This window comes from Haliotis rufescens, unplaced genomic scaffold (genome assembly GCF_023055435.1).
Source record: "Haliotis rufescens isolate VD_foot unplaced genomic scaffold, xgHalRufe1.0.p SCAF_10, whole genome shotgun sequence".
Lineage (NCBI taxonomy): Eukaryota > Metazoa > Mollusca > Gastropoda > Lepetellida > Haliotidae > Haliotis > Haliotis rufescens.
In genome coordinates, this window is record NW_025963780.1 from 9626046 (window position 1) to 9638312 (window position 12267).

General features: G+C 39.2%; 1 protein-coding gene across 3 annotated transcripts in view; it reads right to left on the reverse strand.

Moving 5' to 3' along the window:
* The window catches only part of LOC124116206 (parathyroid hormone/parathyroid hormone-related peptide receptor-like), a 141673-nt gene that overhangs the window by 59396 nt on the left and 70010 nt on the right, over positions 1-12267 (reverse strand). The window lies entirely within an intron of this gene.

Consider the following 12267-nt stretch of genomic DNA (forward strand, 5'->3'; position numbering starts at 1 on the left):
TGGGTTTTTGTTCATTGCAATCAGAAGCACAGTATCCACATATAGTTTTGTCGATGTGACATTTCTTCACTATCCAGAAAGGAGTTAAACACATGACTGCTAAATCTCTCCCCGCCTTGTCAGTTCATTCATCATCGGTTAATTCAAACCTGAACATAAACGTCAGTCTGGCGTAGCATGTTATGTTATAACCCAAATCATCAGTCGGGCGTTTAAGGGTTTGAGAGCTGGTACAAAGTGTTGTATGTGGTGTTTACTGGCTATTCCATTCCGTAAGCCACCATAAAAAACTGTGAAAACATAAAAAGTGACCGTTAAAGGCATTATCGCCCTTAAGCTATGAAGAAAACAGCGCCACCATTCCTGCAATGTTTTAGTGCATAAAACTGACCGTGTTATATCATGGACACTTCTATATTTAGGGATCACGGTTATATATATTATGATGCTTCCTTTGAACTGTACAACTCATTGTCTGCGTGTGCCAGGGACAGTGTGGATGTGGAGTGAGTGAGTGATGAGAGGTATAACGCCGCTTTTTTCATTGTTTCAATCATGGGAGGACTCCCCGATGACGCTGGTGGTGAAACTTTGGTAAAAATAAATCTAGTGAAATATGCTCAAGTGAAAAACGCTCTTGTGAAACACATCCTTGTGAAAGAAAATTCTTTGAAACACACTCTTGGGAGACACACTCCATACCCTGCCTAAAAGTATCGGTAACTTCCAGAAACGGCCATTGTTGACGCTGGGCACTTCACGTTGAGCAGTCCGATATAACTTTCGGTATGTTTAATTATAAACAAACAACTCCACATGCATCGTACCGCGTGATCTCGTAATACTATGACAATAATTTTTATATATCTAAATTAATTTTCTGTAATTATATACACGGATATATAAATATTATTTTTATCGAGTTTGCAAATGATTTCTTTCGGACATTGAAATGCTGTTGATAATGGCCCTGTCACACTACATCGTATAGCAGCAACGTATAAGAATTTTTGCCAAAACGCCGGCAACGCTCAGACACGCTATTGATACGTTAGGTATAAGTTGTATACGTTAAAAGCACACAGGTATACGTTGTAGTACGCCGAGGCTTAAAAATATGTTTGTGCATGCACAACATTTTCGGCGTACGGGAACGTATGAATTAAACGTTAGGCATACGTTAGAGGTACGCTCTACATACGTTTACAGGCGCCAGATGTACGTTACCCATACGCTGATCTACGTCGACATAAGTTGGCTGAAGGCGTACTGTACACCTAACGTATTGATAACTTGTGAGTAACTTACTTCTAACGTATGTCTAACGTATACATCCAAAGTATATGGCGTATTAGACGTATGTCTGACGAAAAAATATATTATTAAACATGTTTCCAACGTTTAGCTAGCGTATTTGCACCATAGCCCAGCGTGTTGGGGGTTTCTGTATATATTGGGTCCCGGTCAGTACCTCCTCATCACTGATTGAGACGTTGATGGAGACATCATAGAAGATGGAGGTGAAGGATCCTGAGAGGCTGCACCAAGAAGAAATAGCTAACATCAGCACGACATCCTCCAATTGACACTTTACCAGATCTTGCTCGGCCCCTGGCAGGTTTCTTTTTGGGAGGCATCTTGATGATGTTGACAGAGCGAAGGCTACTGCTTGAATGAAGTAATTTGATGCATGGGTGTACACTACTAAACTGACGGCCAAAAGAAACGTTCCCAACGATATTTCTAGGATAAAATATGACCAACACAATTTGAATCAGCAATAACAATTGTATTGAAGAAATTCATCATTCAGAACAGTAAAATACGAATTTACTAATTCAACAACAAAGTCCTTGACCTCCAACAGGGACATTTCTTGACAAGGGGCCATTCGTCCAGTAGTCGATCAACAACATTGGTTACAACTTTAAGGTTCAATACGGTTTATGACCTCCATGAGCGACAATGCATCTTCGAATGCGGCGTCGAACTGAGTAGACAAGCGTCCTCACATAGACTGCAGGTATCCAATTCCATTAATCACGGAGGGCAACGATCAACGCTTGTATCGTGAAGGGAGGATGTTGACGTTTCCGAAGACGACGCCCCAGCTGGTCCCAGAGATGTTCTATGGGTGACAGATCTGGTGATCGAGCTGGCCACGGCAGGACAGTCACGTTGTTGGCGTTGAGTAAGTCTCTAGTAATACGGGCTTTATGGGGTGTGGCGTTATCTTGTTGGAACACCGTCCGTTGTTGACGCTGGATGAAAGGAAGAACCAGATATAAGATATTGTCGATGTTGCGTTGTGCTGTCAGATTGCCTTCGATGCTGACAAGTTCCGTCTTCTCGTCCCCGCAAATGCCGCCCCAGACCATCACACTTCCGCCCCCGTAAGGTTCCACCTCCTGGACACAACAAGGAGCCGTACGTTTACCACGTCGTCGATAAACTCGCGTCCGCCCATCAGGTTTGAAGAGTTGGAACCTGCTCTCGTCACTAAACAGCACTCGCCGTCATTCCCTTTGTTGCCATCGCTGAGTTTGCCTGCACCACGTCAATCTGGCACGTCAATGTTGACGGCCGGTCAAGGTCATGCCATTGAAAGGGCGATTAGCCCGGAGACCATAATGTCGTAGTCGTCTGGTCACTTTTTGACTGCTGACCGGATGTCCTAAGCTGTTGGCAGCTGATGACGTCACAGTAAGAAATCTGTTCCTCAGATGAAGTACCTGTAAAAAGCGGTCATCCTGCGGGGTCGTGACCTTTGGTCTGCCACTCCGTGGTCTGTCTGCGGTTCTGTCAGTCTGTCGGAGACGTGCGACCAGTCTGGTAATGGTCATCTTGGAGCAATTCATGTTAATGGCAACCGCTCTCTGTGTCGCTCCCATCTGCAGCATACCTATGGCTCTCTCCCTCTGGACAGCGGTCAGTCTTGGCATGTTCGTTGGTGTTAATCATCGCAACCAATGATAGGGAACAGATCCGTGCGTAATTTATACCCGGAAATTGCACGATAATTTGGGAAAGAATGTTTTTAAAAAATGCTGAAAAACACCAATATCTCCCCAAATCCGCAAAGCACGTGCAAAGAACGACAGAGAACATAAAGGTTGTATTCGTGAGATGTGTTCTTTACTGTTATTGAACAGGTTGGCATCTTTGTTTCAAAGTGGCAAATCAGTTAAAGTTGGTAACGTTTCTTTTGGCCGTCAGTTTAGTTATACTACCGCGGGGCCTTTCCCCTACGCTGTGCGCTGACCATACGTTGAACACGCCAGACACACGCTAGCAAGCTTTTCCATGCTGTCAAATGTTATTTTAAGTCAGTGATACACTACTAATACGTTAGACATAATATGCGTTACATATACTGAAAACTCTCGTTATGTATACGCTATGGATACGCCAAATTCATGGTTTTTCGATGAAAGCTGGACGTATGACAGCTTACTGTTTTTTACAGGCTAGGTGTGTTGTACGCAAAATCTGAACTTATAACCATTCTAGGTGAACCATTAAATAGCAAAATAATGCTGATTACGAAAAATAATCAAAATACTTCAGTTGCAATTTTATCCATCATTACTGAAACCGGAAGAACGTATCGCATGTCACACATGGAGGCTAAATATACAAAAGTCATTTACAAAATTCCGAAATGGATTCAAATTAAAAAGAAATTACATAATTTACTATTTATCGTAACCTGTTACTGTTTATTGACCCGGGTAGCAGTTTTCACTCCTATGTTGCCGCCGGTGCGTAACATCTAATTTGTAAGTTTAAATCCTAAATTGTAAAGAAATCCACGCTCGATGATTTTCAAATTATTTTCTGACAACGACGGTAGCGGGGAGCAATATAACATAGTGATATGACATAATAAGAAGAACATAATATTGTTATTGTTCTGTCATTGCAAGAAGGACAGACGGATGGAACCAGCTACACGGCACTGGATGGATGTAGGGCAAAAACAAATTCGTACCCAAAATACTTGGTGATTTTGTGCCCAAGAAACTAAAACCAAACCTATATGATTGATTGCAAACAATGAGCAGAACATTATGATAAGACATTTCATCAAGTCCGTAATACTGTACATGGTGGTTGAGTGAGGTCAGTCTACATCGTGTACTCTTTCATTAAATATCGACCCGTGAACATTCTGGGTAGAATAGGGCTTCAGCAACCCATGCTTGGAGAGGCGACTAACGGCATCGGATGGTCAGGCTCGCTGACTTGATGGATGCATGTCATCGATCCCAAGTACGTGGATCGATGCTCATGATGTCAATCACTGGATTCTCTGGATCAGACTCGATTATTTACAGACCGCCATGATATAGCTGGAATATTGCTGAGGAAGGTGATAATAAATTAACTCTTTGATACTAAAAGTAATGTGTATTCTTTTAAGCAAATACAAAATTATTCTGCGTTCAATATTACATACCGCTTTCAAAATCAGAAGAAATTTTAAGAACTGAAGTCGCTGCATTTCAACTGGATTTCGTTAAACGATGGGATAAACAAAGATTTCTTGTCAGTAGGATTACTTTTCACAATTTTAAAACGAATAGTTGATTACGTAACCAAACATGAAAACGGCTCATGTTTTGTCCTAAAACTAGATTTTTGCTGAAAAATATGGACACTTCAGAAAAGTTATAATTCTATCTAACTTGTCAGATGGTTTGACGTTGGTCTATCAAAGACGAATCCTTATGAAATTTTAAAATTTCTTTTTATGACGCTGACAATTTCAAGGACTTATCAAAGAGTATTCAAGCAAAATATGACAACATATGTTGACAAATATGTTTTTTTATTGAAAATACGACTTTTGGAGGCGATTCTCATTTTATGATGGCATCTCATCTTCCCGAGGACTATAAAAGTCCAGTTTATGGAGTTATAGAAATTCCAGCCTAGCTGACTTTTACAGTCAGTTAACTCCCTTTTTCGGCCAGATTCTATATATGTATTATAAAAGCAAAAAACTTTAACTTTCCCCAATTTAATCTGAAACTGACACAGAATATATTTATGTAGCATTTTATTGATACACACATCACGCAGTTGCGTATATGTTATCATATTCAGCAACGCATGGAGGTTGCTTTAAACACATTTTGTGCCCATTTTCGTGCACCTGTTGTGGAGGGTGATCATTGCCGACCGACGATATCTATAGACGTATTACGTGGGACACAATTATTATAGTGAAAACAAAATCATCAGCGTGTACATCGCAGATACATGAATCATATCCTATATATTCAACATAACATCGAGTTGTGATCCTTAAATATCAACAAAAGTTCAAATAAAAGATACCGAGAAACTTGCATGTGGCATGTTGATTCATCCGATACGTCTACCGTTTCCGGGTCACTGGAGCATACAAGGTGAAACGGATTAAATAATACGCCAATTTTATGTCAAAGTCACTTTGGTATTTCATATTAGTGGTAATAACTGATACTATGTCGTGGTTTGTGTTTATTGATGATGAAACAGGCAAACTGGTTTGAAACGAAAGAGAATCAGCAGACTGCCCGTCTGTGACATCACATCCGGTGACCTTTGCATTTACTGAAATACTGCTGTCAGATTTCACCATCTTTATTTCCGTTTTTCTCTCGTCATATAAAACGGAAAATGACAAAGCAAACATTCATACATTCATAAGAAGATCGTCAACTTTCGCCAAGGTATATATATGCGAAGGCAATGTAAACTTTGTTTGATATTAACATACCTCAGCATAGCGCGCCACGTTTGATTTTCGTATCATGTACCTGTATGTATCACGTACCTGTTTGTAGCATGTACCTGTATGTAACATGTACCAATATGTAACATGTACCAGTGTGTAACATGTATCAGTATGTAACATGTACCTGTATGTATCATGTACCTGTATGTAACATGTACCAGTATATAACACGTACCAGTATGTAACATGTACCTGTATGTATCATGTGCCTGTATGTATCATGTACCTGTATGTAACATGTACCTGTATGTATCATGTACCTGTATGTATCATGTATCTGTATGTAACATGTACCAGTATGTAACAAGTACCAGTATGTAACATGTACCTGTATCTAACATGTACAAGTATGTATCGTTTACCTCTGTGTATCATGTACCTCAATGGAACATTTACCTGTATATACCATGCACCTATGTGTATAAAGTACCCATATGTATCATGTACTTATGTGTATCATATACCCGAATGTAACATGGACATGTGTCTATCTTGTACCTGAATGTAACATGTACCTGTACGTATCATGTACCTATATGTATCGTTCCTGTATGTATCATGTACCGATATGTAACATGTACCCATATGTATCATGTACCTATGTGTATCATATAACCGAATGAAACCTGTACTTGTGTGTATCATGTACCTATGTGTATCATGTACATATGTGTACCATATACCCGAATGTAACATGTACCTGTGTGTATCATGTACCTATGTGTATCATGTACCTATATGTATCGTTCCTGTATGTATCATGTACCTGTGTGTATCATGTACCTATGTGTATCATGTACCTATATGTATCGTTCCTGTATGTATCATGTACCTATATGTATCGTATACCTGAATGTAACATGTACTTGTATGTATCATGTACCTATATGCATTATGTACCTGTGTGTATCGTATACCTGAATGTAACATGTATCTATATGTATCATGTACCTGTATATATCATGTACCTGTGTGTATCATGTACCTGTACATATAACCTGTACATCATTACTGACAGGCGAATCACCAACGTGCTACCAAGTTCCTGCAAGACTTGTTCATGTAAGGTCAATCGATCCACAACATCAGTGTCACTCACGTGACGTTTTTCAATTAATGCACGGTTGACAATCGTGAGTGTCTTTTACATCTGGATTGAATTATGCCAAGAGTTTAACTGCCAAGATATAAATGGTCAGCATGTTTTGCAAATGTCAGTTCCATCTCCCCGAGATGTCAGTCAGCATATCGACATTTCAACTACCAACAGGCTGGCGAGCTCCGAAGGTGCCGGGTAATCCATCTTTCATATTTCAGTTAAATAAAACATCAAAGGAGATGTAATCACACAGATGTCCAGCTACGTGAAATAATCCTGATGTTTGGTGTTGGTAGATTTGGGTCCTGGTGTGCATGTCCTTGTCTTTGGTCGCGGATGATGTGACAAGGAGGGGTGGTAGAACGGACATTTACAAGGTGATGTTGACGACTGTCTGAAATGTCCATTGAGATAACATAGAAAAAAACTTGACTGAGAGTTGTAACTTTTAAAACTACTTTTGTTTATCGAAAGACAGCTGGTGAAACACCGTGAGCTCAATAGCTTAAAGTGTTGTTGATGATGAAACTAATATAAATATTTCACGACCATATTGCGAATACAACAGTTCTCTGGCATGGCTAATGATCAGCAGGTGGGAGTATATCACTTCATGCATTATTCCGTGTGTGTCTGTATCTCACAAGGTGAGTCAGGCATTATTCCGTGTGTGTCTGTATCTCACAAGGTGAGTCAGGCATTATTCCGTGTGTGTCTGTATCTCACAAGGTGTGCTGAGGTGAAATGGGGTTTAACGTCGCGTCCAAGATTATTGCACTTATATAGCGACGTGCATGTACGTGTGTGTGTTTGTGTGGCTGCTTGTACTAGTCCGGACTGATGCCGATGTATAGTGCTAGCTCTCTGAGATACCATGCCGCAGTTTAACATGAATACCCCACTCAGACACAGTATACTGACCCCGAGCCGACCAGTCCTTGTTTTAGTCCATTAATGCCGAGCGCCAAACGGGGTAAAAACAAGTACCATCTTTTAACGTCTTTTGGTATGACGCGGCCGGGGATCGAACCCAGGACCTTCCGCTCTTCTGGGCGGACGCCCTACCACTAGACCACGGAGACGGTATTGATGATGCGCAGGTAGATAACCTGGTAGGTTTAAATCTGACTGTTGTTTTCTAGACTATAAGAACGTGCTCGCGTTTCAAAGTGGATTTCAAAGTTGTCAGTGACACAGTGGATCTCTGTTAGTTGTCAGTGACAAAATGGGAGCTCTGTTAGTTGTCAGTGACAAAATGGGATCTCTGTTAGTTGTCAGTGACAAAGGGGATCTCTGTTAGTTGTCAGTGACAAACTGGATCTCTGTTAGTTGTCAGTGACAAAATGGAATCTCTGTTAGTTGTCAGTGACAAAGTGGATCTCTGTTAGTTGTCACTGACAAGAGGGGATCTCTGTTAGTTGTCAGTGACAAAGGGGATCTACTATATATATTCTGTACTATGTCCCACATTTAGTCTTGCTTGACAACGGTATAAGGATCTATACCGAAACGTCGCCTTTTACAGTATTAAAGAAGTTGTTATCCATACAATTGTGTCTACCTTGGCATAATTTCATGCCTCTTACAAATATATTTATGTACGTAATCATTTAATTTATTCAATACACAGTCAAATGTTTCACGGTCTTCTAGTGCAAGTTCTTGTTGTTTCAGTTGAGAAATTCCATATGTATGTTTTTCCTTACGGTCTCTGTGCACACGTGTACGTCACTCGTTGTAGAGTACTGCCCCCGTAATTGATTTGGGTGAAGTGTGTGCTTCAAAGCATGTCAAAAACAACGCGATTTGCGTTCTACATGACCCTGAACAATACTTCACTTTCAATAACTGTGATAATTGACATCGAGTAAAAGCAGATCCTACAGGACAATTAAAGAGAAAACACGGACATTAAATTGTAATATTAAATATTTTAATATTAATGTAATTAAATATTTATCTTATATGGAATACTAGTTCATTTCAGACTTTCCCGTCACCGTCTACCTGTCGAAACAGCTAGATGGCAGAATATTCCTCTAACAGAAAGAAAATGTATATTATGTCCATCAAATAATACTGCAGATGAAAACCATGAGAAGAAGGTTTTTATCTTCTTATTACATTAATTTACCATCAGTTATAAAAATGACCATGTTATTTCAATGTAAAAATATATCTACACTGAGATATTTCTGTCGGTACATTCCTTATACATTTAAATAAAACAACTATTGTATATTGTGTCATACAATATTAGTCCTCTGTAAACACCCCAACATGCTAGGTTCATTGCCTTGCGTGAATAAAGTTCTGCTCTTCGATACAGTTTTCGCTGTGGCAAGTTCGAGCACGTCTTAAAGTGCAAATGAACATGAGAAAACTTATATATGATATAACATAATCAAATAAGAAAAAAAGAAGACACTTAGCTGTTTTGTATGAAAGAAAAAATATTTTTATATTCAATATCTGACATCTTCCTGGGTCCTTATGGTAAATACTATTTAAGAATAATATGGCTTAAGATATATTATCTCTGACCTGATATAAGTATTTATTTGTTCTTTTACCGATGACTCAACAAACCTTCACGCCACACGGTAATCACAAAAAAACACCAACCTCGTTTCTCTACTGCATTGGCGTAAAGGTTATAATATGAAGATTCTCGATTTTAAATAAGAAGACGTCGACTTAAATGTCGAAGGCATTTAAACTTCACCTCGCACATTCTTCGTGAGATCCAGGCATTGGACATTTGTTGATGTAGTTCAGGGTTTCTTCTGCCAACATTTTGTGTTGAGGCACGGCAATTGCATAGTCTGTTGAACAATCACATGTTGCAATCATGCAATGTGAAATCACATACTTAAGATTAGCTACATAGACAGAACATCTGAGTTATGGTAGATGCAGCGATGTGACGTCAATATATGAATGAAGGAGAAACAGAGGCAGGATTGAAGTGTCCGCGAACAGAGACGGCCATCTACATGTAAGCGTGGCAGTGAGGACCGGTACAGATTCAAAACCGACGTGTTTTTTGTATAGTCACCGCATTCAATACATGGCATTATTTGGATACATATCTTACAAGCAAGGGTAATATAGGGGATAACGTGTTGCCACGCTATAATTATTAATTAGGGATGGTGATATACGTTACATTGTTTTACAGTTATTGAATCTATTGATAGTCACGCGTGGTATCGGTATCAAATATTGGTATTTCGACTTGGTTTAAACATATTTATTTTCACAAAAGTGTGAAAATGGATTGGTTAACATGTGAAGCGCTTATGTTAATACCGCTCCATTACACATAGAACATATTACAATGAATAGTATTACATAATACATATTAAATGAAGGTTAGATGTAACAAATAAATTGTACATGCCAAGCATGATGTGTATATATAAAAATCTATTTGCAGTTTATTTTAAACTATCATTTAACTGAAAATCTGCCAGTTTTTAATATAAAGTGTTGAACAGAATCTAATATTAGCATTTGCTCTTCCTTACTCAAATCCGAATTTCCGCATAGCACTGTTTGTAAAGAATAACCATGTTGGAAAAAAATACATTTCATTTCGAAAAGCATAGTAATTTGTACACACAAAAAAGAAGTGTAGAGCATCTTCGGTATGATATCCACAGGAACAAGTTTTTGTATCAAAGATATATCTATTATACTGATCTGCGTTAAGATCGCTACAGCCAAGCCTGAGGCGACTGTGAATGATTTGGCAGAATCTGCTTCCATAATTTAAATCCCAGTGTATACCATTATCTCCCTTTACGTGAAGCAAATTCTTAAGTTGTGTAACGGTCTCTGCCCCCGTTAGGTTTTCTGGTATCATATTCCAAAGTTGTGTTGTAGCTGGTATAAATGAATCTGCATAAGCTTTTGTTTTACACGTCACTGTTTGAAGATTAGTTTTATCCCTTAAGTCATAATTTGTCGTTTTCCGAAACTATATTAGGAATAAGCCTACAAAGATATCCCGGGGATAAATGGTTATTCATTTTGTAAAACATTACCAGTTTTAAATTGTATCTTCTTTCTTTTAATGACCTACAATTTGTTTCATTGTAAATCTTCTGATGACTCGTACCCCGGACAGCGCCACATATGGTTCTAAGACGTCCAAGTGTAATTTTTAGACTTGCAATCAAAGTATTGCAATCGGACAATAATACATCACTGATTATCAATGTTCCGATCAATCGCCCCAGCAATATTTTTTAAATAGTCAGTGTGAAAGATAATTAGCAATAAGGTGTTAAAGTAACAATAGTGGAAAAGGTGTTCAGCACGATATATTCGCTCCCCATACTGAATCTCAATTTATTAGATCATCAAATTGTAGAACAGCAGGACCAATTACATTTTGACGTTGCGGCCTGCAATCCAAACAAGCGCCAGAAAACATGTTAAACTGAATAGTCCAGAGGTAGACTGCCACATCAACTAAGATCATGAAGTAGGATAAACTATGTTCTGGCGAGGTAGACAGCCACATCAACTAAGATCATGAAGTAGTATCAACTATGTTCTGGCGAGGTAGACAGCCACATCAACTAAGATCATGAAGTGGGATAAACTATGTTCTGGCGAGGTAGACAGCCACATCAACTAAGATCATGAAGTAGGATCAACTATGTTCTGGCGAGATAGACAGCCACATCAACTAAGATCATGAAGTAGGATCAACTATGTTCAGGCGAGGTAGACAGCCACATCAACTAAGATCATGAAGTAGGATAATCTATGTTCTGGCGAGGTAGACAGCCACATCAACTAAGATCATGAAGTAGGATCAACTATGTTCAGGCGAGGTAGACAGCCACATCAACTAAGATCATGAAGTAGGATAATCTATGTTCAGGCGAGGTAGACAGCCACATCAACTAAGATCATGAAGTAGGATAATCTATGTTCAGGCGAGGTAGACAGCCACATCAACTAAGATCCATGAAGTAGGATAAACTATGTTCAGGCGAGGTAGACAGCCACATCAACTAAGATCATGAAGTAGGATAATCTATGTTCAGGCGAGGTAGACAGCCACATCAACTAAGATCCATGAAGTAGGATAATCTATGTTCAGGCGAGGTAGACAGCCACATCAACTAAGATCCATGAAGTAGGATAATCTATGTTCAGGCGAGGTAGACAGCCACATCAACTAAGATCATGAAGTAGGATAATCTATGTTCTGGCGAGGTAGACAGCCACATCAACTAAGATCATGAAGTAGGATAATCTATGTTCAGGCGAGGTAGACAGCCACATCAACTAAGATCCATGAAGTAGGATCAACTATGTTCAGGCGAGGTAGACAGCCACATCAACTAAGATCCATGAAGTAGGA